The sequence below is a fragment of the Anabrus simplex genome, chromosome 2 (genome assembly GCF_040414725.1).
Source record: "Anabrus simplex isolate iqAnaSimp1 chromosome 2, ASM4041472v1, whole genome shotgun sequence".
Lineage (NCBI taxonomy): Eukaryota > Metazoa > Arthropoda > Insecta > Orthoptera > Tettigoniidae > Anabrus > Anabrus simplex.
The window spans coordinates 1,057,125,225-1,057,148,798 of record NC_090266.1 but is presented as its reverse complement, the minus strand read 5'-3'; positions in this window follow the sequence as shown (position 1 = coordinate 1,057,148,798).

Sequence of the window (23,574 nt, the reverse complement as noted above, 5' to 3'; positions counted from 1 at the left end):
ATCATTCTAAGATGCATACTACTGAAATATAAAATGTTTAGAGACTTGTTTTGGAAATCAGCTTTAACAGCAGAAGGGTGGTGGTGAAGAAACGTGTATTCGTCCCTGGTCCTGCAAACGAGAAGGCGGTCACGTGAAGTGGCTGGTGGCATCGTGTATTCGTATTTGCTAGAAATCAGGACAGTCCTTTATGTGTCTTATTTATATGGAGAGCTTGCGGATATGCAGACCGAAACAGCCGGCTCACATGCTGTATTCATCAAGAAGAATACACAAGGGACGGCTGCCTGATTGGAGAGCTTTTGAAGCAGCCGATTGATATCGGAGATAAAAAAAGAAATAAAACACACGTAGATGTAGAACGAGATCACTTTGAACGTTTCCTTCGTTTACTCTGAAATTCTCCGTTAAACCATGTTTGACAAACGTGTAACAATTTTTCATCATTCTGTAATAAACATTTCATTCGATGTCAAATAAGCATGATTTTTGTGTATTAGAAATTTCTTAGGTCTTTAATAAAGTATTTTTCATAATAATGGACACTTCCACTTTTCGTCATTCAAAGGGGCGGATAGGCAAAGGAGACTAGTTCCAAGCACGTCACTAGTTCAGACCAGGTGGCACGCACAAAGTCACACACAACAACCGAACTAAGAGGTTGTTTCAAATTGTATTTCTTCAACGTGGAATTATTCAAATTAAAACTAATGGTTGTCTGTTCAAAAGGTGCTATTTCCAACTAAATAAATTTGTGGAAGAAGCGCAAGAGACATAAAATAAAAGGCCCATGGAACGTAATAATGATAATGCTATTGGCTTTACGTCCCACTAACTACTTTTTCAGTTTTCGGAGACGCCGAGGTGCCGGAATTTTGTCCCGCAGGAGTTCTTTTACGTGCCCGTAAATCTGCCGACACGAGGCTGACATATTTGAGCACCTTCAAATACCACCGGACTGAGCCAGGATCGAACCTGCCATGTTGGGGTCAGAAGGCCAGCGCCTCAACCGTCTGAGCCACTCAGCCCGGCCCCCATGGAACGTACGCGTGATGGGATTTGATACTAACTTTATGGAATTATATCTTTCTGGTCTGGATTAATAATGGTAATCGATAATATTCAACAACTGTAATACATTTGGAAGACATACTAATTTAATTTTTGGAAGTGTAAATAGCGCCTTTTGAGCAGATACTCCTCAGCTGCTCCGTTGCCCGTCGTATAAGGATGAAATGAAAAGTATTTTCGTCTATTTCTCATTTTGCATTCGATATTACACTTTGGCCATTGACGGAAGAATCACTCTGCACCTATACAGATAGATTTTACATACAGGATGTAATTTGATTATACCGACAAAAAATAAGGGACTGTCTTCGTGTTATGCGAAGAACCAAGGCACAATCGAACTGGCGGAAAAAATGTTCCATTTCGAAAAAATGAGGTTAATTTGTTACTTCCGGGCCCGCGATTAAAATTGACGAACTCGTGTATTTACTCTGCCAGACCGCAGGCCACTGCCCGGTGCTGTGTTTCAGGCGAGGGATGGCAAGCGGGGTGTATGATAGACGGAGGCAGAGATAATGTTCCGCGCGAATGCAAAAGTTTTTCGTTCTTTCCGCACAGTCGCTTCCCAAACCCAGTAGGCAGTGTAGTGTGTTCTGCACACATTGGCTAGTGAGTTTCCGGTAGGAATTGGATAGAATGGCTCCGTATCTATACACCAACGAGTAAATGGCTGATATGAATCTGGCCTATGGCACAGCAAATTGCAACGGGAGAGAAGCCGCACTGAGTTAGAGCATCCGGAACACTCATCATTCAACACTCGTGTGCATTGGCAGGTGACTGACTAAAGGAGGGTGGAAGAAAACCCTCATGTGGCAGTAGTACGCACATTTTAGCATCGATATAGCGTCAATATTTGGGCCGGAATTGCTGGTGACTATTTACTTGGGCCCGACGTCCGTCCTCCTTGGCTGGACGGTGAGGAGTGCTACCGTTTCTTGTTAGAATCACTGCTTTGATGATTGGAAGAAGTTCCTCTGGTTATTCGGCAGCGAATGTGGCTTTGTCACAATGGCGCTCCACCGCATTTCACTCGCCGTCTCACGCAGCACTTAAATGAGCATTATCCCGGGAGATGGGTAGGCCGTGGTGGGCCAGTTAAATGGCCTCCGCGCTCGGCCGATTTAACTCCCATGGGCTTTCCTTGTTATGTGAAGATCGAAGTAGAAGGGGAAAATATTTACCATTTATTGTAATCAAACCACTGGGCATATTGTTCAGTATTTCATTCCTCTAACAATGATGTGAGTAAAGGGAGGCACGATTGTGTGGCGGCAGCGACGTGTCTTGACGCATGTTAAATAATAAAGAATGTTACTGAGACCAAGAGATGAGAGGAGAAACGATCAGGTGCATTCCTTCATTGACACGTGTGTCTTAATTACTGTGTGTTCTTGTACTGTGTCTGCAATTACGGCTGCTTAGTAAGCAAACTGTAGATAATGCCTGTAAGAAACAAGAACAATTCTACGCAAGTCGAACGAAGAAACTTGCGCATCTGCGTGGAGTATTCTTCGTTTATCATACACCCCACTTCCCCTCCCTTCCCTGAAGCACAGCACCGGGCAGCGGCTTGCGTTCTGGCACAGCAAATACGGCGAGTTTCTCAAACTGAACCGCGCGCATGGAAGTAAAAATGTACCTCATTTTCTCCAAAAGAAAAATTTTCTCCACCAATCCGATTGCCTCATCTTTCTTTGTATAACACGAAGAGCATCCCTGATTTATCTTTCCGTGTAATTTAGATACACCATGTACAGCACAAGTGGAAAGACGAAAAGTATTGTTTCTTTGTTGGTGACGTTATCACCTGTAACGGTAGCGCATGCCTTGTATCGTCTGCTCGTACTTTACACGAGGTTATTGAAGACTTCTTTTGCTATCGCTCCATATCTCTTTCAGCGATGTCGTCAGCTGGTGAATATTTTGCGGTTTACCAGCCGTTAAGCGCCTTTCTGGGCTTCCCACTCGGGTTTGATGAGGTTTAGATCGCGGGTACGAGCTGTTCACTCTGTGTACTACTCATCATTACCGATCGTAAGAAGAGACTTGACGTTATCGTCTATAAACTCGAACTCGGATCGCACTCATGCATAATGCTGTCACAGTATATCAACATGAAGTGGTCCCACTCATGAGTTATTGTACCTGTTCCCAGGAATTGTCCCAAGTGGGTTTATGTTAGGTTGCAACTGCTGTTTATAAAGTTATGTGGACTTTTACGAGTGACCTTAAGTTATGCACATCAGCATCCATACTCACAATTGTAGCCTATACGCGTATGTGTAGTGTAAAATGATCTAATACTAAATTAATGAAGGTTGCATCACCATGGTATTATCACCGTAGAAGTTGGAGACATCCGATACGTTCCAGTTTGACGGTTCGTTCATGCTGCAGCGAGGACATTCTTATGCAAATGTCCCCTGGTTCGTTGTTTCTGTAAAACTTTTACTTTATTTTACCGATAATATTTCGTGTTCTAGAATGCACACCCCATATGTGCGTCCTCAGTGGATAAACTTCATACTACAGTCTCCATCAACGTCCTTCTAGAATATTGCCCATGTAGATTATGTTATGAAAGCAGTGACATTTTCGGTCCGGAATAAAATCATTCAGTTGGGTCAAATTTACTAATCAAATTATATTCAGTGATATCCGTCCGCCTCTGTGGTGTAGTGGTTAGCGTGATTAGCTGCCACCCCCGGAGGCCCGGGTTCGATTCCCGGCTCTACCACAAAAATTTGAAAAGTGGTACGAGGGCTGGAACGGGGTCCACTCAGCCTCGGGAGGTCAACTGAGTAGAGGTGGGTTCGATTCCCACCTCAGCCATCCTGGAAGTGGTTTTCCGTGGTTTCCCACTTCTCCTCCAGGCGAATGCCGGGATGGTACCTAACTTAAGGCCACGGCCGCTTCCTTCCCTCTTCCTTGCCTATCCCTTCCAATCTTCCCATCCCTCCACAAGGCCCCTGTTCAGCATAGCAGGTGAGGCCGCCTGGGCGAGGTACTGGTCATACTCCCCAGTTGTATCCCCCGACCAAGAGTCTGAAGCTCCAGGACACTGCCCCTGAGGCGGTAGAGGTGGGATCCCTCGCTAAGTCCGAGGGAAAAACCGAACCTGGAGGGTAAACAGATGATGATGATGATGATATCCACTAAGTCCGACTCTGTGGTGTAGTGGGTAGTGTGATTAGCTGCTACCCCCCGAAGGCCCGGGTTCGATTACCGGCTCTGCCACGAAATTTGAAAAGTGGTACGAGGGCTGGAAAGGGGGCCACTCAGCCTCGGGAGGTCAACTGAGTGGAGGTGGTTTCGATTCCCAACTCAGCCATCCTGGAAGTGGTTTTCCGTGGTTTCGCACTTCTCCTCCCGGCAAATGCCGGGATGGCTAACTTAAGGCCACGGCCGCTTCCTTCCCTCTTCCTTGTCTATTCCTTCCAATTTCCCCATCCCTCAACAAGGCTCCTGTTCAGCATAGCAGGTGGGGCCGCCTCGGCGAGGCACAGGTCATCCTCCCCAGTTGTATCCCCCGACCCAATGTCTCATGCTCCAGGATACTGCCCTTGATGCAGTAGAGGTGGGATTCCTCGCTGAGTCCTAGGGAAAAACCAACTCTGGAGGGTAAACAGATTAAGAAGAAGAAGATTTCCACTACTAGAAAATACATTACATTGTCATCACTCCATTTTCCTTGATAGGAGTCAAAATCCAGGATGCCAGGGGACATCAGCTTGTTGATGGTAAACCAACGTACGTAGGTCCTACTATAAAAATTGCGGACACTTTTCCTACAGGGGGACCCTACCGAAAATTTGGACCAAAATGTAAAACAAAAAAAGTTATGAGATTTTGGTACTAGCAGACACTCTAAAGAGGCTGCCTGGCCGAGGTGGCAAAGGCGTGTTTGGTTCGCCCGGAAGGACGTGGGGTTCGAGTCCCCGTCAGGAAGTTGTAAGATTTAAGAAACGAGATTTTCCCTTCCAGAGTTGCACATGACCTTGAGATTCACTCCGCCTACCCCAAAAATGAGTACCAGGATAATTCCTGGGGGCAAAGGCGGCCGGGCTTAGAGCTAACCTCTCTGACACATCAAGAGCCGAGGTTACGGTTAGTGGAAGCCTTTACCTTCAACCCCTCTTAGGGCCTTCATGGCCTGTACGGAGATGACTTTGCTTTGCTTTGTTTTGCTAGTAAACACACTAAACTTTGGGGTATATATTGGTGCCATTCTTTTGTATGTGCAGACATTTTTAAAAGTTCTCCAGAGACATTTAAATTATACCTGTGCGTCCCTTTTACAAGCCGCGACCGAGCAAGTGGCCGTGCGGATAGGGGTGCCTGTCTGTAAGCTTGTATTTGAGAGATAGTGGGTTCGAACCGCACAGTCGGCAACGCTAAAGATGGTTTCCCATTTTCACATTAGGCAAATGGTGGGGCTGTACCTTAATTATGGCCTCGACCGCTTCCTTCCCATTGCTAGGCCTTTCCTATCGCATCGTTGTCATAAGACCTATCTGTGTCGGTGCGATGTAAAACAAATTGTAAAAAAATGCCGGACTGAGTGGCTCAGACTGTCGAGGCACTGGCCTTCTGACCCTAAATTTACAGGTTCGATCTTGGCTTAGTCCGGTGGTATTTGAAGGTGTTCAGATACGTCAGCCTCGTGTCGGTAGATTTAATGGTACGTAAGTCCGACTCGTCGGCTGAACGGTCAGAGTACTGGCCTTCGGTTCAGAGGGTCTCGGGTTCGATTCCTGGCCGGGTCGGGGATTTTAAACTTAATTGGTTAATTCCAATGGCACGGGGGCTGGGTGTATGTGTTGTCTTCATCATCATTTCATCCTCATCACGACGCGCAGGTCGCCCCCGGGAGTCAAATAGAAAGACCTGCACCTGGCGAACCGAACCCGTCCTGGGATATCCCGGCACTAAAAGCCATACGATATTTCATTTCATGGTACGTAAAAGAACTCCTGCGGGATTAATTCCGGCATCTCGGCGTCTCCGAAAACCGTAAAAGTAGTTAGTGGGACGTAAAGCAAATAACATTAGTTTTAAAAATAACAAGTCACGCCCAGTCCTCCTTGCTCTTTATAATATTAACAAAAATGTTAAAATCTTTTAATTAACAACAAACATACAGAAACACTAAGAACAGTCTCTCTTACCTTTATAATCTTAACAACCATATTGCAAACCGGAAAACAAAACAGGTGGTGTGCTTGAAGCACTTTGAAGAAACACCACTTCCGTTTTAAAATAAGAGCCTTAATTCTGGAACAGTGTTCTCAATTATTTCCAACAAATCTTGAATTTTTCTACATTGTATAAAATGTCTCACCAAATTTGGTGTTAATCAGGAAAAAATGAACAAAGTCAGAAAATTCGGCAGTGTCTACCTTTAAGGCGCCATGTTCAAAATCCATACTGATCTAGCCATAAAATTCAATTGATGGATTACGTAAGGCGTAAGACAATAGAACATCGAAAGAGGATGCAGACTGTTACTCACGTGGGACTCTTAAAACACATTGTAGTTCATATACAGGATGGTCCGAAACAACGTGAGCCGGGTATATGAGGGACAGAGCGTTGGTCATACTGATAAATAATTTGAAAAAATATAATTCGTGTTCTCGGGTCGTCGTCACTTTATGAGCTGCTGAAGTTAGCCAATCAGATCGCGTCGTGGGTGAATTCAAATGGCTTTTGCGAGGTGGTGTTGCTGAACCTACACGTGACTGAATACCGGCTTGAAAACACCAATCGAAGAAACAGAACATTTACCTTGAGAGGAATTTAAACACGAAACTACGAGCTGAGAGGTTCGCGCCATGGCAAGTACGCTACGGTGACTATGGCTGAAACCCACAGTGTTTTCCTATTTGATGCTGATTTCTTCGCATGGCTCTCAAGCCTGTATTAAGCAACGTCGCCTCACAAATCCTATTTCAATTCACCCGCGAAGCGATCTGATTGGCTAACTTCAGCAGCTGATGAAATGACAAAAGTTTGAGGTGTCGAATTTCTTTTTTTTTTTTCAAATTATTTGTCAGTACGACCAACACGTTCACGTTGTTACCGACCATCCTGCATATCCGCAGAGCGACACATCGGTCGTGCAATGCTAGAGAAAGCATACATTTTGTGTAGCTTATGAAACAATGGAAATGATCTTCCATTTTGAAGATCAAACGTGCGCTGATCAAGATATTACCCACGGCCACTTCGGTAAGAATCCAATGATGATATAATTCTGTTAGCTGCATGCATGGCATTTTCCGGAACATTGCGTTCCATTCTCCCGTGCGAACAACCCGACCAGATCCAAAGTCACTAGGTTGACTAAAAGGCTGCATTAAACCTTGACGAGGCATACTTGACGTCGGTTACGTGAACCAATCGTATTCATGAAATTTCATTTAAATTTTTGTCCTAAATAGAGGATAATAATTGCCTTCACGCAAATCAACTTTAAAATCTGCGGTAAATTAATAAATACCATTATTACTAGAGAAATCACCGCTGGGTTCCGTGGTTCAAATCCCGGACACTCCATGTGAAATTTGTGCTGGACAAAGCGGAGGCGGGACAGGTTTTTCTCCGGGTACCCCAGTTTTCCCTGGCATATTTCATTCCAGCAACACTCTCCAATATCATTCCATTTCAACCTTCATTCATTAATCATTGCCGCAGAGGAGTGCGACAGGTTTTGCAGCCGGCAAAATTCCTCTTCTCGCCGCTAGATCGGGGCTTCATTCATTCCTTCCATTCCTGACCCGGTCGAATGAGTGGTATCCTGTGGATTTCCATTTTCATTACTAGAGAAATATACGTACGTACATACGGCGACTATTTGGGTGTGGACACGACTCTCTTCTGTAGCATTCCATTTCACCGTGCCGTCCAGGGCTAGCACCGACGAATGGGAGTGCTATGTCTGTGAATTCTCGATATGATTGTCCATCATGACTAGCGCGGGCAGTTCAAACGCGAAAATGGAGGTGAGAAGTATTGAACCCATAATTCTACGATGAAGAAAAAAAAATTAATAATTTCAAATATTTATTTCAGCTACAAACAACTTTTTGAGAGTAGCCATGTTTTATTTCAAGAGGCTCTCGGTCTCGTGGGAACGAACTCTCCGTGACGAGCGAGCCACGAGCGAGCCACGAGCTCGTGAAATGCCGGGACACTTCGGTGTACCACGAGTAATGAACGATTTGTCAAATTCAAAAAATCCTTCATAACGAGAGATTTTGGCAACATGGTAAATCGAGGAATAAAGGATCTAAATTATTTATAAACCATATGTGGAGTTAGAATCCCCAGAGTAAATATAAATGCAGTTAAGCCTGGAGGAGAGTGCGTTCTGCTCGCGGATTCTGCGGCACGTGGCAAGGTCGATTTCCTGGAGAAGATGCCGCGAAACTCCAGGGCAGGATCAAGGATTTTATATAAATGATTTTTTTGTGCAGTTAATTGAGTCAATAAAAGTTAGTAAGCACATAGTTGCTCCTCATTTCAAGTAGTTAGGCTCTCTTCTGAACCCCATCGTTTGGTTAAGATCGTGACCGAATTATTCCCCCTACGACCCCAAGATTTACGAGTTCGATATTGCTCTACTGCAGCAGCTGTGGCCAACCAACGATAGAATGGTAAGTTCAAAGGTTCAGTATATCGAAAATAACACAAAAATGATTTTTGTTGAAAGTTAAGTAGAATGATCCCTGGACCAATAATTATATTCATTAATCAGTATCGGGCACAAGTCAACAACTCGCCCCACCAAATAACATCAAGCAAAGCAAAGCAAAGCAAAGCAAAGAAGTTCAAAGGAGTTAAGTGAACAAAGACTTAACACACATAAGTGTTACATCAACAAAAGACTTACCAAAGCGCTGTGACGTAGTAGAATTCATAGTCGTAATGTAGCAAAGTATATATGTATATATTTCTGTAGTAATAATGGCATTTATTAATTTACCGCAAATTAAATTATATTACTGCTGATTTGCGTAAAGCAATTATTATCTTCCTTTTAGGACAAACATTATAGTGAAATTTCATGGATACGATTCGTTCAAGTAACCTTGACGTCTTTTACAGACCACTGGTAAATACTCATTGAGAGTTTGAGCCAAAGATGTGACCTATTTAAAGGATAACCCACCGGGCGTGTTAGCCGTGTGGTCAGGGGCACGCGGCTGTGAGCTTGCATCCGGGAGGTAGTGGGTTCGAATCCCACTGTCGGCAGCCCTGAAGATGTTTTCCGTAGTTTCCCATTTTCACACCACGCATATGCTGGGTCTGTACCTTAATTAAGGCCACGGCCGCTTCCTTCCAACTTCTAGGCCTTTCCTATCCCATCGTCGCCATAAGACCTATCTGTACCGGGCGAGTTGGCCGTGCGGTTAGAGACACGCGGTTGTGAGCTTGCATCCGGGAGCTAGTGGGTTCGAATCCCACTATCGACAGCCCTGAAGATGGTTTTCCGTGGTTTCCCATTTTCACATCAGGCAAATGCTGGGGCTGTACCTTAATTAAGGCCAGGGCCTCTTGCTTCCAACTCCTAAGCCTTTCCTATCCCATCGTCGGCATAAGATCTATCTGTACCGGGCGAGTTGACCGTGCGGTTATTGGCGCGCAGCTGTGAGCTTGCAGCCGGGAGATAGTGGGTTCGAATCCCACTGTCGGCAGCCCTGAAGATGGTTTACCATGGTTTCCCATTTTCACACCAGGCAAATGCTGGGGTTGTACCTTAATTAAAGCCACGGCCGCTTCCTTCCAACTCCTAAGCCTTTCCTATCCCATCGTCGCCATAAGATCTATCTGTATCGGTGCGACGTATAATAACTAGCACAAAAAAAAGGATAACCCCGTACTTTATTTCATCCATCACGCCGTCACATAAAAGGTCGGACACTTCAGTACCTTTACTATTTAAAATAAAATACAAATTAATTCATCTCTACTGCATAGTAAATATGTTCTATGAAATTCAGACTTTTCTACGGCTCCTTCTTGTTGTTCAGATATTTATGAAGAGCCCTGTACCTCCACATAAGCTGGGCTGTAATTTACCAGACGTGTTCAAGATATCGGTTCTTTCATTATTTTTACCGAGCTCGATAGCTGCAGTCGCTTAAGTGCGGCCAGTATCCAGTAATCGGGAGATAGTGGGTTCGAACCCCACTGTCGGCAGCCCTGAAGATGGTTTTCCGTGGTTTCCCATTTTCACACCAGGCAAATGCCGGGGCTGTAATTAAATTAAGGCCACGGCCGCTTCCTTCCAATTCCTAGGCCTTTCCTATCCCATCGTCGCCATAAGACCTACCTGTGTCGGTGCGACGTAAAGCAAATAGCAAAAAAGCTATTTTTCGCCTGTTTGAGATAAGTGCTCTATTATTATTGCAATGACCTTCTGATTTTCCATGATATCCTGCAATAATCCACTGTACTTCCTCAACCTTGACCTTGATCTTGATGCACGTGCATCTCTCTCTCTGAAGTAGGAGAAGTAATGATGTCTCTGTACAGGCTATTAATACCCCACGACGAGTAATTCGATATTAAGTGGGAAAGAGTGCTAAGTTCTACGTTCGGGCGCCCGGACTGTTGGTGGAATAAACCAAAGGATAATGTGCATATCCAGAAGTGGAAGTCTAATTTCTAAATTTCACGACTTGTGACGGGAACTCGAACCCACTTCCTTCCCGGTGGCTCGATCACACCCTTACCACCTCAGCCAGTAAATCGTTACAGAAGACTTTTTTTTAGAATTTACTTTACGTCGCACCGACACAGATAAGTCTTACGGTGATTATTGGAGAGGAAAGGCCTAGAAGTGGGAAGGAAGCGGCCGTGGCTTTAATTAAGGTACAACCCGAGCATCTACCTGGTGCGAAAATGGGAAACCAGGAAAAATCATCTTCAAGATTGCCGATAGTGGGGTTCGAACCCACTTTCTCCCGCATGCAAGCTCACAGCTGCGCGCTCCTAACCGCACGGCCAGCGCGCTCGGTTACAGAAGACTGTCCTACATTGTAGACATATACCTACTCTATAACCACTCTAAAACATATTTAGTTTTAGGATCAACGTTCAACACTTCAAAACTGTCCCCTACTAATTTCTGTATTTTTCTGACCATAATAATCCCTAACAGCTGTTTATTTTAGTGAAAATTATGTAAAATATTTAAAATGGGGCGAGGCGTTCTAGTCCCACCGGAATTATCCACTTTTACTGGTAGAAATCACAGCACGGTCTAGCTATATAGCCCTCACATCCAAGACATCAGGAAACAGGACTGAGGGGTAGGCATGAGAGGACCTGCTATAAGTCCAAAAGTTCTGTGTGTGGGTTTTTGTGACTTCTGTACAAAAATGTTTGACTCTTCTTCTTCTTAATTTGTTTGCCCTCCAGGATTGCTTTTTTTTTTTTTTGCTCGGACTCAGCGAGGTATCCCACCACTACCACCTCAAGGGCAGTGTCCTGGAGAGTCAGACTCTGGGTCGGGGGATACAACTGGGGGATGACCAGTACCTCGCCCGGGCGGCCTCACTTGCTGTGCCGAACAGGGGGCTTGCGGGGGGATGGGGAGATTGGAAGGGATAGACAAGGAAGACGGAAGGAAGCGACCGCGGCCTTAAGTTAGGTACCATCCCGGCCTTTGCCTGGAGGAGAAGTGGGAAACCACGGAAAACCACTTCCAAGATGGCTGAGGTGGGAATCGAACCCACCTCTACTCAGTTGACCTCCCGAGGCTGAGTGCACCCCGTTCCAGCTCTCGTACCACTTTTCAAATTTCGTGGCAGAGCCGGGAATCGAACCCGGGCCCCCGGGAGTGGCAGCTAATCACATGACCACTACACCACAGAGGCGGACTGTTTGACTCTTACTAGAGAAAAATACAATGAAAAGGAAATTATCTAAATAAACAAACTTAGTCATTCTCTAAGCTTTTGTAAATGTCAAACTCTCATAGATGGAACTTGGTTACCTCAGTTATGCCAAGAGTGCAAGCAAAAGAATTTAACATACATACATACATACATACTGCACCCATAAGCGAATTTGCCTAATTTAATTCACAATTAAATTGAATATTTCGCATATGAGATACCACAGTGAGGCTGTGAAACTAGCAGTCACAAAGGAACTTTCTGGCGCCAGCCTGGCGGCAAATAGAATCCATGAAACTCTTCTCTAAGCACGACCAACTTGTAAACCATCCTTAGAGTTCCTTCCAATAAATTTTATGACACCGCCTAGGAGGGGCGACTTGCTGTTCGTTCTCACGAGAAAAGCACGCGTTGAAGCCTGACCTACTTGGCTAGGACAATAGGGGACAACGACAATAACCGCCAATCCTTGGGAGGAAATGGAAGCAGCCACGTTTGGAAGAGCGCGAAAGTCTCAGCCAATCAGAAAATTCTAAATTTGAATGAGCTGTCATACCGGGAAATCTACAGTCAGTATTCCGCGATCTGAAGCCCGGTGTGGTAGTGGAAAACAGTGTCCTGATTTCTTTATAATATTTGGTGAATTATCAGTGCCAATTTGTGGTAAATTAGTGCCTAATCGATAAAATTCAACTTCACACGGAGGAGTAATAGGACCCGGAAGGAGGAGCTGTCATGGCAGGATGAAGCCATCCACCGGAAGAAAATAACACCAGTGACGCGCGCCGTCGTGTGGATTATCCTGTGATCATTTCCCGCGGCGCAATATCACATGTGAGTCAGACAAAATTTAGGAAGTTTTGCATATGAATTTTGAAAACCATAACCTACGGATGTACGAGAAAGCGCTCCCGAGGACTAGATCATTACGCCACATCCCTTCCACGGAACTATTTTCCAGGTGGTGGGAGGAATCTTTACAAAAAACCAGCGACCAGAGGGTCGAATTCTCAGTCAGTCATTCCAAGTTCTCAGTCGTTCTCAGTGTCTTCAGATTTCTCGGTTGTTTTGTTGAGTCTTGGCAGTGATTCTGTAAGTCTCAGTGTTTTGAGTATTCTCAGAGTTTCTTGAGTTTTCGCAGTGATTCAGTAATAATCTCAGTGTATCTACGTTTGACAGAGTGACAGAGTGTGTCAGCTAATTTTATCAGTTAGATTTGCTTTTGGCTGGTAAGAAAGCGATTAGACACTTGTAGGCACTTTAGAAAGCCTTGTATTATTTACTTGGGAGAATAGCATTCCAGAAAATGAACACTTTAACAGACTTTTACTGTAAATGCAGGGTGAGTAGGCAAGAGCTACACTTTCAACTTAAATGAACTCACATTACTAGTTGAGAGGAACTGGTCCATGTTTTCAGCATATTTACATAAAAACATTTCTAACCAGCGGGTAGTTTCACATGTGTTATCAGCATAAAATTTTCTCCACAACATAAACTGTATTCTAGCTTGCTTCTACCATTCTATGAACTGTTTTGGCAAGCGAGATATTTACGGGCAGAAACTAGTAAAGACAAACAGGAAGGAGATTGACTTTCTTCAATGAAGGCCGCAATAGTAAACCTTGAGGAAACAGTTATGTCCCAGTGGGGTTAATGTTCTGTAAGCGGGAGTGTAAACAAAGCTGAGAGAGGCGAGCAGGCCAGCAGGTGATTTCCAGGTAGATAGCGAGGCGACCGTCCAGCTTCACAACAGGAGTCTGCAGGGGCATCTTCTAACTTTCACTGGAGTGAGAGAAATGCGAGTGTTTTATGCTAATATAAACGTGTGTCACGGCATGGCAAGAATGTGTCAAATTTGCGTGTGTAAAAATTTGGAATACCACATCAGCTTGAAGATGGAATTCTAATTTCCACCATGACCGGGGCCGGAGGGTGAGCTGACCTGCCTCCACCACACAGGTATGAGCATCATTAATTAATGTAAATAAATATGTAGGACCGTGGCAAATCGATGATCAATGTAGTTCAGAGTACTAGGTAGGGTTGTAAATAATTCACAGTTTTATAATACTGCTATAATAATAATAATAATAATAATAATAATAATAATAATAATAATAATAATAATAATAATTATGTTAATGTTGCACTTTCAGTTAGGATTATTTGTGCATTTTGTTAAGTAGATGTTTGTTTGCGTGTATTTATGGTTTATTTTTGTAGTATGTCACTTTGACAGTTAGGAAGCTATGATTTTTGATCTACGAGTGTTATGCCAGTTTTATTATTATCATTTTCATCATGTTATTTAGATCGATGGTTTTTGAGTCATAATTTTGTTGGAGTTTGATGTTGTAGACGCCGCCGCGATATTTCAATGTTTATTTTTACTGTTTTGCGCATTTCAGCTTGTTTTGTGTTGGGGAATCATCCTTCAGATGACCAGTTTTGATTGTACTTATCGCGTGTTTTGGCGACGATTTTGGTAGACGCGAGTATTTATTTCTGTGTAGTTGCGGTTACACATGTTTCAACATCTGTGTTTTGAGAGGCAATAGCGTCATTATTTTTTTTTTTGAAACAGTGAGCGCCATTGATGAGTCAGCTCTGTGATTTTTGTGATGTGTTAATAGCAGTGAATGATCGAGAGATCGAGCTAGATGATTAATATCCCTGATGATCTACGTTGATGATGGAAATATGATTTGGACCATGTCATGATACTGTCGTAAGAAGTCGTAATGTGCACGACAGATATTTTTGCCCGCCGGATACGAGCGAGGCTGTATTGTGAGAATAATGAATAATAATGACGTCGAGAATTAATGAGTAGATAGAATTGTGAAATGAAGAATTTAGCCATGGGTGTTAAATGTGTTACGACATGAGTTATGGTACTACAGGCAGGAGCCTGTATTTAAATAATTCCAGGGAAAGTAGATGCTCGGCAAATAATGCTAGCCAGTGTACAAGGTGAACAGAGCGACGAGTCAATGTGTTTTGAATAATTATGTAGAGTCATGGATGCCATGAAATAACAGTAATTTGTCTGTAAGGGTTAAATAGTTACCATGTCCAGACATTTATCGTCTGAGGTTTGAGATTGCCGTCAAATTCGCAATATATTTTTTTTTTTTGCTACTCGCAGCGGGGTATATTTTTCTGGAGACTCCGATTTTATTTTTGCGCATTTCTATCCTTATTAATTTCCAGTAGGCCGCGATGGTGGGATCTAGTTTTGCTTATTTGTCTTTCTTTTTGTTTGTACTTTTACCGTGTATTTGTAGGACGTCAGCGTATGTGAATTATTTATATTTGATTTGTTGTAAATAGATAGGAGTAGATAGGCTAGTTTGTTTTGATCCCTGTATTTTCTTTGTCGGAGCAGTGTTTCTCCGTTAATTAATGTAATGTTGTAAATAAGATTTCAGATGTTAGGTTTATGAATCATCGATTATGTCACAGTCGAAACAATAGTAGTGGTATGCTCATACCAGGCATTTAAGTAATTACCAAACTTTCTTTTAAAAATCCACTACATTTTTATTTAGAAATGAAGCGATCTTTAAATAAACCAATTGTATAAAACTGCCGCAATGAATGGTAAATAAGATGGCATCTGCCTCCATCTAGTGGTGGTACCACAAAATCTATGAATTGATAATGAAATGCAGTTAGCGGCAAAGTCAATAGAAATTTTAATGTACAAGGATCGCTATCATTCGATAATGTTAACATCAGGCACTTGGCCTAATTTTTGGTTTATTCTTAAGAAGTCCAGTCTATCACAGACATGCAAATGAAGTTTAAAATTTAGATGAGTGGTTGGATACACTCAGAGGCATGTTTCGATAATTTAATTTTGTTTAACCATGAGGTGTTTGAATAAGACAATGGTTATGTCGGAAATGAAGTGTGATGTTTATGGCTGTTCTGTTTTTCTTCGAATTATTCCTTAAGTGATACACTTGCTTCGTGCAGTTCATGATTATTTAAATTTGGGTATTTTACCAAATGACCTACATGTGATAGAACATAACATTTGATAACTCCTATAAGTCAGTGGTTTGATGACATAACAAATTTAATTTACTTTATTGTGATTTAACTACTTTAAATTTATTTTGTGAGATTTTTCTCCGCAATATAATTCTGTATTCCAAGAAGGTGGTCTTTCTGACCAGAGTTAAACTGAGCCATGTTATTAACATAACGACATGTCAAGAGAGTCTGGAATATTTTAATTAAGGTGTTTGACCTTCAGTCGGTTGTTTAGGCAGATTATGTTTTTTTTTTTTTTTTTTTTTGCTAGGGGCTTTACGTCGCGCCGACACAGATAGGTCTTATGGCGACGATTGTTTGTTTTGTAAGGCAGATCCTCAATCTTAATTTTATTAGTCTCAGTTATTTATTTCATTTTGTTCACATTTTCACTAGTTCAGTTTTACGTTCATTTTAGCATTTTGCATTTTATTTGAATAAATTAGTCTTTTACTGAAATTTTAATTCAGTCTTGGGTACCGTCATTTTAGTTAGTTTGCCCCCCTCTTTTCATTTCCTCACTCCTTGATCAGCGGGTGGCCTCTCCGGGGATAACGGACGGGCACGACTGAGGAACAAGAGTCTACATGCAGCGGTGAGTATTATTTACATGTCATTTATTACAGGAGCAGCCGGCGCACAGAAGAAAGAAGAGATCACCGCAGTTATTGCCTTGAAAAGGGCACAATACATACATACATACATACATACATACATACATACATACATACATACATACATACATACATACACACATACAAACATACATACATACATACATAGCCTCATTATAGACTGTTACGCGTTCAGTCTGCAAGCCACTGTGAATTTACTAAATACCCCCACAATTCTCGATTTGTAACTGTATCTGTGTCCTCGTTTTGTTCTCCACCTCTTATCTTCGAATCTTGAGTCTAACTATCGTCATGTTGCTCTCCCTCTGCTTATCTTACCCTTCATGGCGGAGTACATTATTCTACTACGTAGTCTACCCCCCCCCCCACATAACACCAACACCAGAGCCGGTTTGTACGTACAGTTTCATCAATCGAGTTCATTCCTAACTAAGCCTTTATCTCCTCATTCCCAGTAACCTCCTGCCATTGTTCTCACCTCTTTGTGCCAACGCTATTTTCACTACTTTCATGTCTGTTACTTCTAAATTGTAAATAAGATATCCTTATTCCACCCATCTTTCACTCCCGTGAACTAAAGTTAGTCTGAAAACAGACCCGTGTAAAGATAGTTTCGTCCGGGAGTTGACCTCCTCCTTACAGAATACTGTTGATCGCAACTGCGAGCTCATTGCATTAGCTTTACTGCACCTTGATTTAATCTTTATTACTATGCTACCATTTTGGGAGAACATGCATCGTAAGTACTTGAAATGTTCTACCTGTTCCAGCTTTGTATTCCCAACCTTAGGTCTCTTACTAACTGGCATTTGTATAGTCTTGGGAACACTAATTTTCATATCATACTCATTGCACGTATTTTCAAGTTACAAGATATTAGACTCTAGGCTTTCTGTACAATCTACTATTAAGACCAAATCATCGACATAGGCCAAACTACTTACTACATTTCCACCTAACTGAATCCCGCCATGTCGCTTTATACCTTTCAGTAGTGTGATAAACATAAATTATGATCAACAAAGGTGAAAATTGCACCCTTGTCTAAGCCCTCTAAGTGCTTTGAAGTGAAAAATCATTCTACATCAATTCTCACTGCAGCCAACATAAATGCCTTGTATTGCTTTTAATAACCTATCCTTAATTTCATAGTCTCCCAGTACGGCGAATATATTTTCCCCCTCAAGACTCTGTTACATGGTTTTTCTAGATCTACGTAACATAAATATAAATGTGTATTCCACTCGTAGCATTTTTCATTTACGCGTACGTGGAAACTACTGAAAATCTAACCCTAACAGCCCATCTGTGGTCTTAAATCCCACTGGTTTTCATCCAACTAACTCTCAACCACTGATTGCACCCTTCCTTCCACCTGGAATACTGATCAGTGGCATACCTCGATAGTTATTACAATCTTGCCTGTTCTGTTGCTTATAGATAGGTGCTTTCGTCCAATCAACATGTACCTTACTAACATTCCATGCTAATATTATTACTCTAGGAAGGCATTTCATCCCTGCCTTACCGGGCGAGTTGGCCGTGCGCGTAGAGGCGCGCGGTTGTGAGCTTGCATCCGGGAGATAGTAGGTTCGAATCCCACTATCAGCAGCCCTGAAAATGGTTTTCCGTGGTTTCCCATTTTCACACCAGGCAAATGCTGGGGCTGTACCTTAATTAAGGCCACGGCCGCTTCCTTCCAACTCCTAGGCCTTTCCTATCCCATCGTCGTCATAAGACCTATCTGTGTCGGTGCGACGTAAAGCCCCTACCAAAAAAAAACACATCCCTGCCTTCCCAAAATATTACGTCCGAGGATTGCTTAATTTGTTCTTAGTTTGGTCAGTTATGTGAAGCAGGATTCTGCCCTACTTACACATAGTTCCAGTGACGTTCTCTCCTCTAGCGGGTTAAGGACCACAGTGGATTGGATATTCCTGAGCACAAAGAACGCCATGACTCAGAATATGCCCGAGATAATAATAATTTCGTGTGGCTATTTCTAGCCGAGTACAGCCCTTTTAAGGCAGACCCTCCGATGAGGGTGGGCGGCATCTGCCACGTGTAGTACACTGCGTGTTATTGTGGTGGAGAATAGTGTTATGTGTGATGTGTGAGTTGCAGGGATGTTGGGGACAGCACAAAAACCCAGGCCCCGGGCCATGGGAATTAGCCAATGAAGGTTAAAGTCCCCGACCCGGCAGGGAATCGAACCCGGGACCCTCTAAACCGAAGGCCAGTACGCTGACCATTCAGTCAACGAGTCGGACACTATTCCATAGCAAACGGTGACACTCAGGACCACTTACTAGGCCACTCAGCCGTTTGCGTAGGACGTGACTACAGTAACCCTCACCATGAACCATAAGAGAACTTAAATGGAAAACTTATTTCAACGAGTGTTTATTGTCATTTCAGGAGCTGAGATGGATTAATGAGTACATTTTTATTCTATGATTCAATAATAATAATAATAATAATAATAATAATAATAATAATAATAATAATAATAATAATAGTCTTATGGCCTTAACTACAAAGTTGCAGGCTTAAAATTGTATCATATAGAGGGCTTGCCTATCAATTTCAACATTCCAATATGCTACAATCCAGCAACGAAAGCGGAATTCTGCTGGACGGTTGCTATGGTTGAGTTACTTTAATGTTTTCCGGTGACACTGGATATGCCACCAGAGATATTTAGTATTCCAACAAAAGTTACAAACATTGTCATTGGTCATCCTTCAAAAATCGACGTCCTCAGAACCCGTCAAATAGTGACTATGATTAGGAACCTCTACCATTGATCCACGGATACTACTGGTTTCCTTTTCTAAGTGAGTGCTATTAAAATAAAAAAGGACAAAATCAATCTAATTAAATGGAATTACATAATTAATCCATCACCACAGATGTGCATTTAATGCAGTCCCTTATCAGTTGTTTACCTAGTCCTCTCTTAAATAATTACAAAGAATTAGGAAATTGTGTGCCTCTGTGGTGCAGTGGTTAGTGTGATGAGCTACCACCCCCGGAGGCCCAGGTTCGATTCCCGGCTCTGCCACGAAATTTGAAAAGTCCTTCTATTCCTCGGATAACAGGTTCGACTCGGCTCAAGTCGGTATCATTTGAAAAATTAAAGGAACAAATTCCGCAGTTTAGACGAACTGGAGTTACTTAATATCTGCTGCAATTGATGGCGCGTTAAACTATTATTATTATTATTATTATTATTATTATTATTATTATTAATATTATTATTATTATTATTATTACTGTTCCGGGGGTACCCGTGGAGCAGAAAGACGTGAAAGAAGGTGCTGGGGTGAATGGGTCTAACTACGATATCAAAGTTAATTTTAAACTTTAACACAGGTTATATTTCTTTAGAATTTCCAACAAATAACAACGTAACAGGTACAATTAGCAATTTAGCAACAAGGCAAGGAAAATACAATATAGTGAATTCTACAAGTCCTGGGCTTCAAGCCCCTCGCTTTACGATTTTTCAGTTCTCAGCTCAAATTTACAAAGAGCACAAATTTATTCAAGGGCAGAAATCCCCTCATTCATGGAGCACTTGCTCCCAAAATAAAACAACTAGCCTTCCAAAGGCACTCTTTACAATTAAAAAATTTGGAAAAGAGCTAATAGGCTCTCATTTTCTTACTGCCTACTTAAGGCTACATCAACTTACAAACACTGGCCTCTCAAGGCACAACTTGCGATATGAAAACTGATTTATACAGGGGTATTTAATACCCAACCTACGGGGGCCTTCATAGAAAAGGAACAGGTTATATAACTGGCCCAAACACAAAATGAATTGAGGCGTACTCTGAACTCCAAGATAATAAACACTAAAAACCTAAAGGGTTCTAGGCCGATGAAACAGAGGCTATTCCCAAACTACTGAGGTGATTCGTATAGCAATTACATGACCACGGTACAGAATGAAAACAGTTATGAAACGTAGTCACCTCAAACCAAGATGAAGGGGAGCTCGAGAGGGTACATCACTCTCTAACCCCGATTTACAGTTAAAGATTTATGAAGTTTTTACATTTGCCGGCAGAAAGTTATATATTTAGAAAAGAAGGTTATAATTAACGATTCGGAACTTTCCCTCGGGTTAAACTGCTGAGGTAGCTCCAACAAGACAGATGGAATTATGTGGCCATACCTGATAGCTGTTCTAGCTGCCGACGAAAAGGCCGCCCGCCTCCTGCTTAACACACGCACTCGGATAGATGTCGATCAATTGGCCAATAGACGTGAAAAGCCGCAGTTTATAAACCCTCAGGGAAGGTTCGAGATCATTCAGAAATAAACCAGCCACACCCTCTCACTTTCATTGGTCCAATTCAAAGTTACACTTCAGGATCGAACAAAAAGCCAGTGATTGGTGGAAAATTAATTGCAGAAATTATGGATTGGCTAGATTCAAAACTGGTGGAAAGGAAAAGAAAATATTGCCAACCCAAAAATAAATGAACATCAATCAGTAAAAAAACTTATGAATACCAACTTTCTTCAAATCATAAGTTCTTTCACTTCGCACCAGGGTGCATGATCATAGTTTTTTGTAGTGTCATCTGTGGAAAAATGTCCAAACTTCTTGATGAATGACGAAAAAACAAGGAGAAATTCACTCAGGTTAGGCAACTACATAATAACAAAATTACATAATATTTTACTGGTGACATCTTCTGATTAAATTTCTAAGTTGGTGTAGTTTCAGTTTCACTGTTTTACCAATATAGGAGTTCATTTAGGCGCAGAATTTGAATACGCGGCATTGGGGTGTACCTCCCGGTACAATTACTTTGTATCAATAATTGTCAGGATGAAACGATTTCAATGGCCTTTTAAGCCGTTCTCTTACAAAGACGGTTAAAACTGTTACCAATAGCTCGTTTATTATCGTGCAGTGATGGGTTGAATCGTTCTCGTGTGTTCAAAGCAGAAATGTATTTCCGAGACAATAATTTTAAATTCAGATTTATTGGATATCTTACGTTTAAAAGTAACACATGTACACTCGAGATATTTTGTACCTTGTGGCCAGAAATATTCATTTCAGGCAAGAAATCAGCACAGCCCTCAGAACCTCCCAGTACCTGCTTACACACTCTCTCTCATTGGTCACATACATCAGACGCGTTAACACATGCACACATCTGAAGAGTGAGGGGAGGTGGAGAGAGCGAAGTACGGGATATCTAGTATGAACCATACACACGCGGAGGGGAAGGTACTTGCTTCCCCGCCTATCCGCACGTCCCCATGGCTCAAAAATGATGAGAGAGGGGAATGAGGGGAGGAACCACACGGCTCCTTCAAGGCAACAGACGTACTGTGTGTGTTAACTCATTGAGGGTCAAATTCTCCAGTTTCTAATTCTTTTGTGCGCAGGCTGGCTGAAATGTTAGCGGTCTCGACCATGACTTCATCATCAGAAGGCATCGCGCTCAACCATTGTAAGAAAGAATCACCCTTATTTTCGTCAATATGGGCCTTATTAAATTGAACTACTTTAATACCCTTGCAAGCACTGCCAAAACAAGAATTAACAAAGTTTGCATTAAAATATGCACGGATATCAAATTCGAACACAAGAAATTAAGATGAAAGAAGGCAACTGTTTCTTTCAAAGTCCTAGGGCCTACCCTTTTACCGAAATATTATACCGTACTTTTCTCTTAATATAATAAAGGAAATGGGATAGAAATTAATAATTAATAATGTTATTGGCTTTACATCCCACTAACTACTTTCACGGTTTTCGGAGACGCCTAGGTACCGGAATTTAGTCCCGCAGGAGCTGTTTTACGTGCCACTAAATCTACCGACACGAGGCTGACATATTTGAGCACCGTCAAATACCACCGAACTGAGCCAGGATCGAACCTGCCAAGTTGGGGTCAGAAGGTCAGCGCCTCAACCGTCTGAGCCACTCAGCCCGGCAGGGAGAGAAATTAAATGGGACAGATGACATATAAACCTAAATGGGAGATACAGTGACTCCATTTACAAAGACTTGTAAAGGAATATTCTTAATAGTCCCAAAATATATGGGTATAGATAGAGAAAAGTAAGATATTCTAATAACGATATTATTACAATCAGAAGATGTCACCACTAAAATAATCAGAAGAGGCCTAGGTTTCTAGTGAGCACTGTAGGTGGAAGGAAAGGATTTTCGTTTCTGGCTTCTAATATAGTTCTGTCTTGCTCCCTGGTTATCTTCTTAGGTTGTCCCGATTTTTTGCGAGTTTTAAGGTCATCCGTGCCCTCTTCCTGGTATCTTACTGTCCAAACAGGAACTGTATCTTCTGACTGACCGACCGCTTCAGCAATATTTGACATCAGACGACCACATTCCCACATACCTACAATGAGGCCCCTCGTCATCTGTGATGCATAAGGCATGGTGGATGATGTGTAGGAAGTGGTAGGTGTAACACATGTATACTCTATTCACTTGAAGATGGAGGGAGAGTTATTTCAAACTCCCATTCGTTCCGGAGTTATGGTGTTTTCGTGCACTCTTCATACGGTCGGCTGTGTCCGTGTTTCCCCACACCCCTTTCTCCTGCGCACAGACCGTCAATAGAGAGATGGCAGTAAGTCGGTAGGGTAAAAGCACTAAAAAGTTCTGTAAGTCACCAGCTACTGAAGCATTTTACCGTCTGTATGCAACTCCGTTATTTTAGCAGTTTGGAAACACTGAATTACATGAAATATCCGTGTTCATGCGAGACTGATCATGATTAGTATTCGAATGGGTCGAGGTACTGTGTGCTATTCTATATTGCCGAAAATACATTACAGGTTCAGAAGTTATTCACAGGGGAAAACATGCTAAGTATTTTATTTTATTTTCACGAGCTGCCATGGATTATAAAAATTAA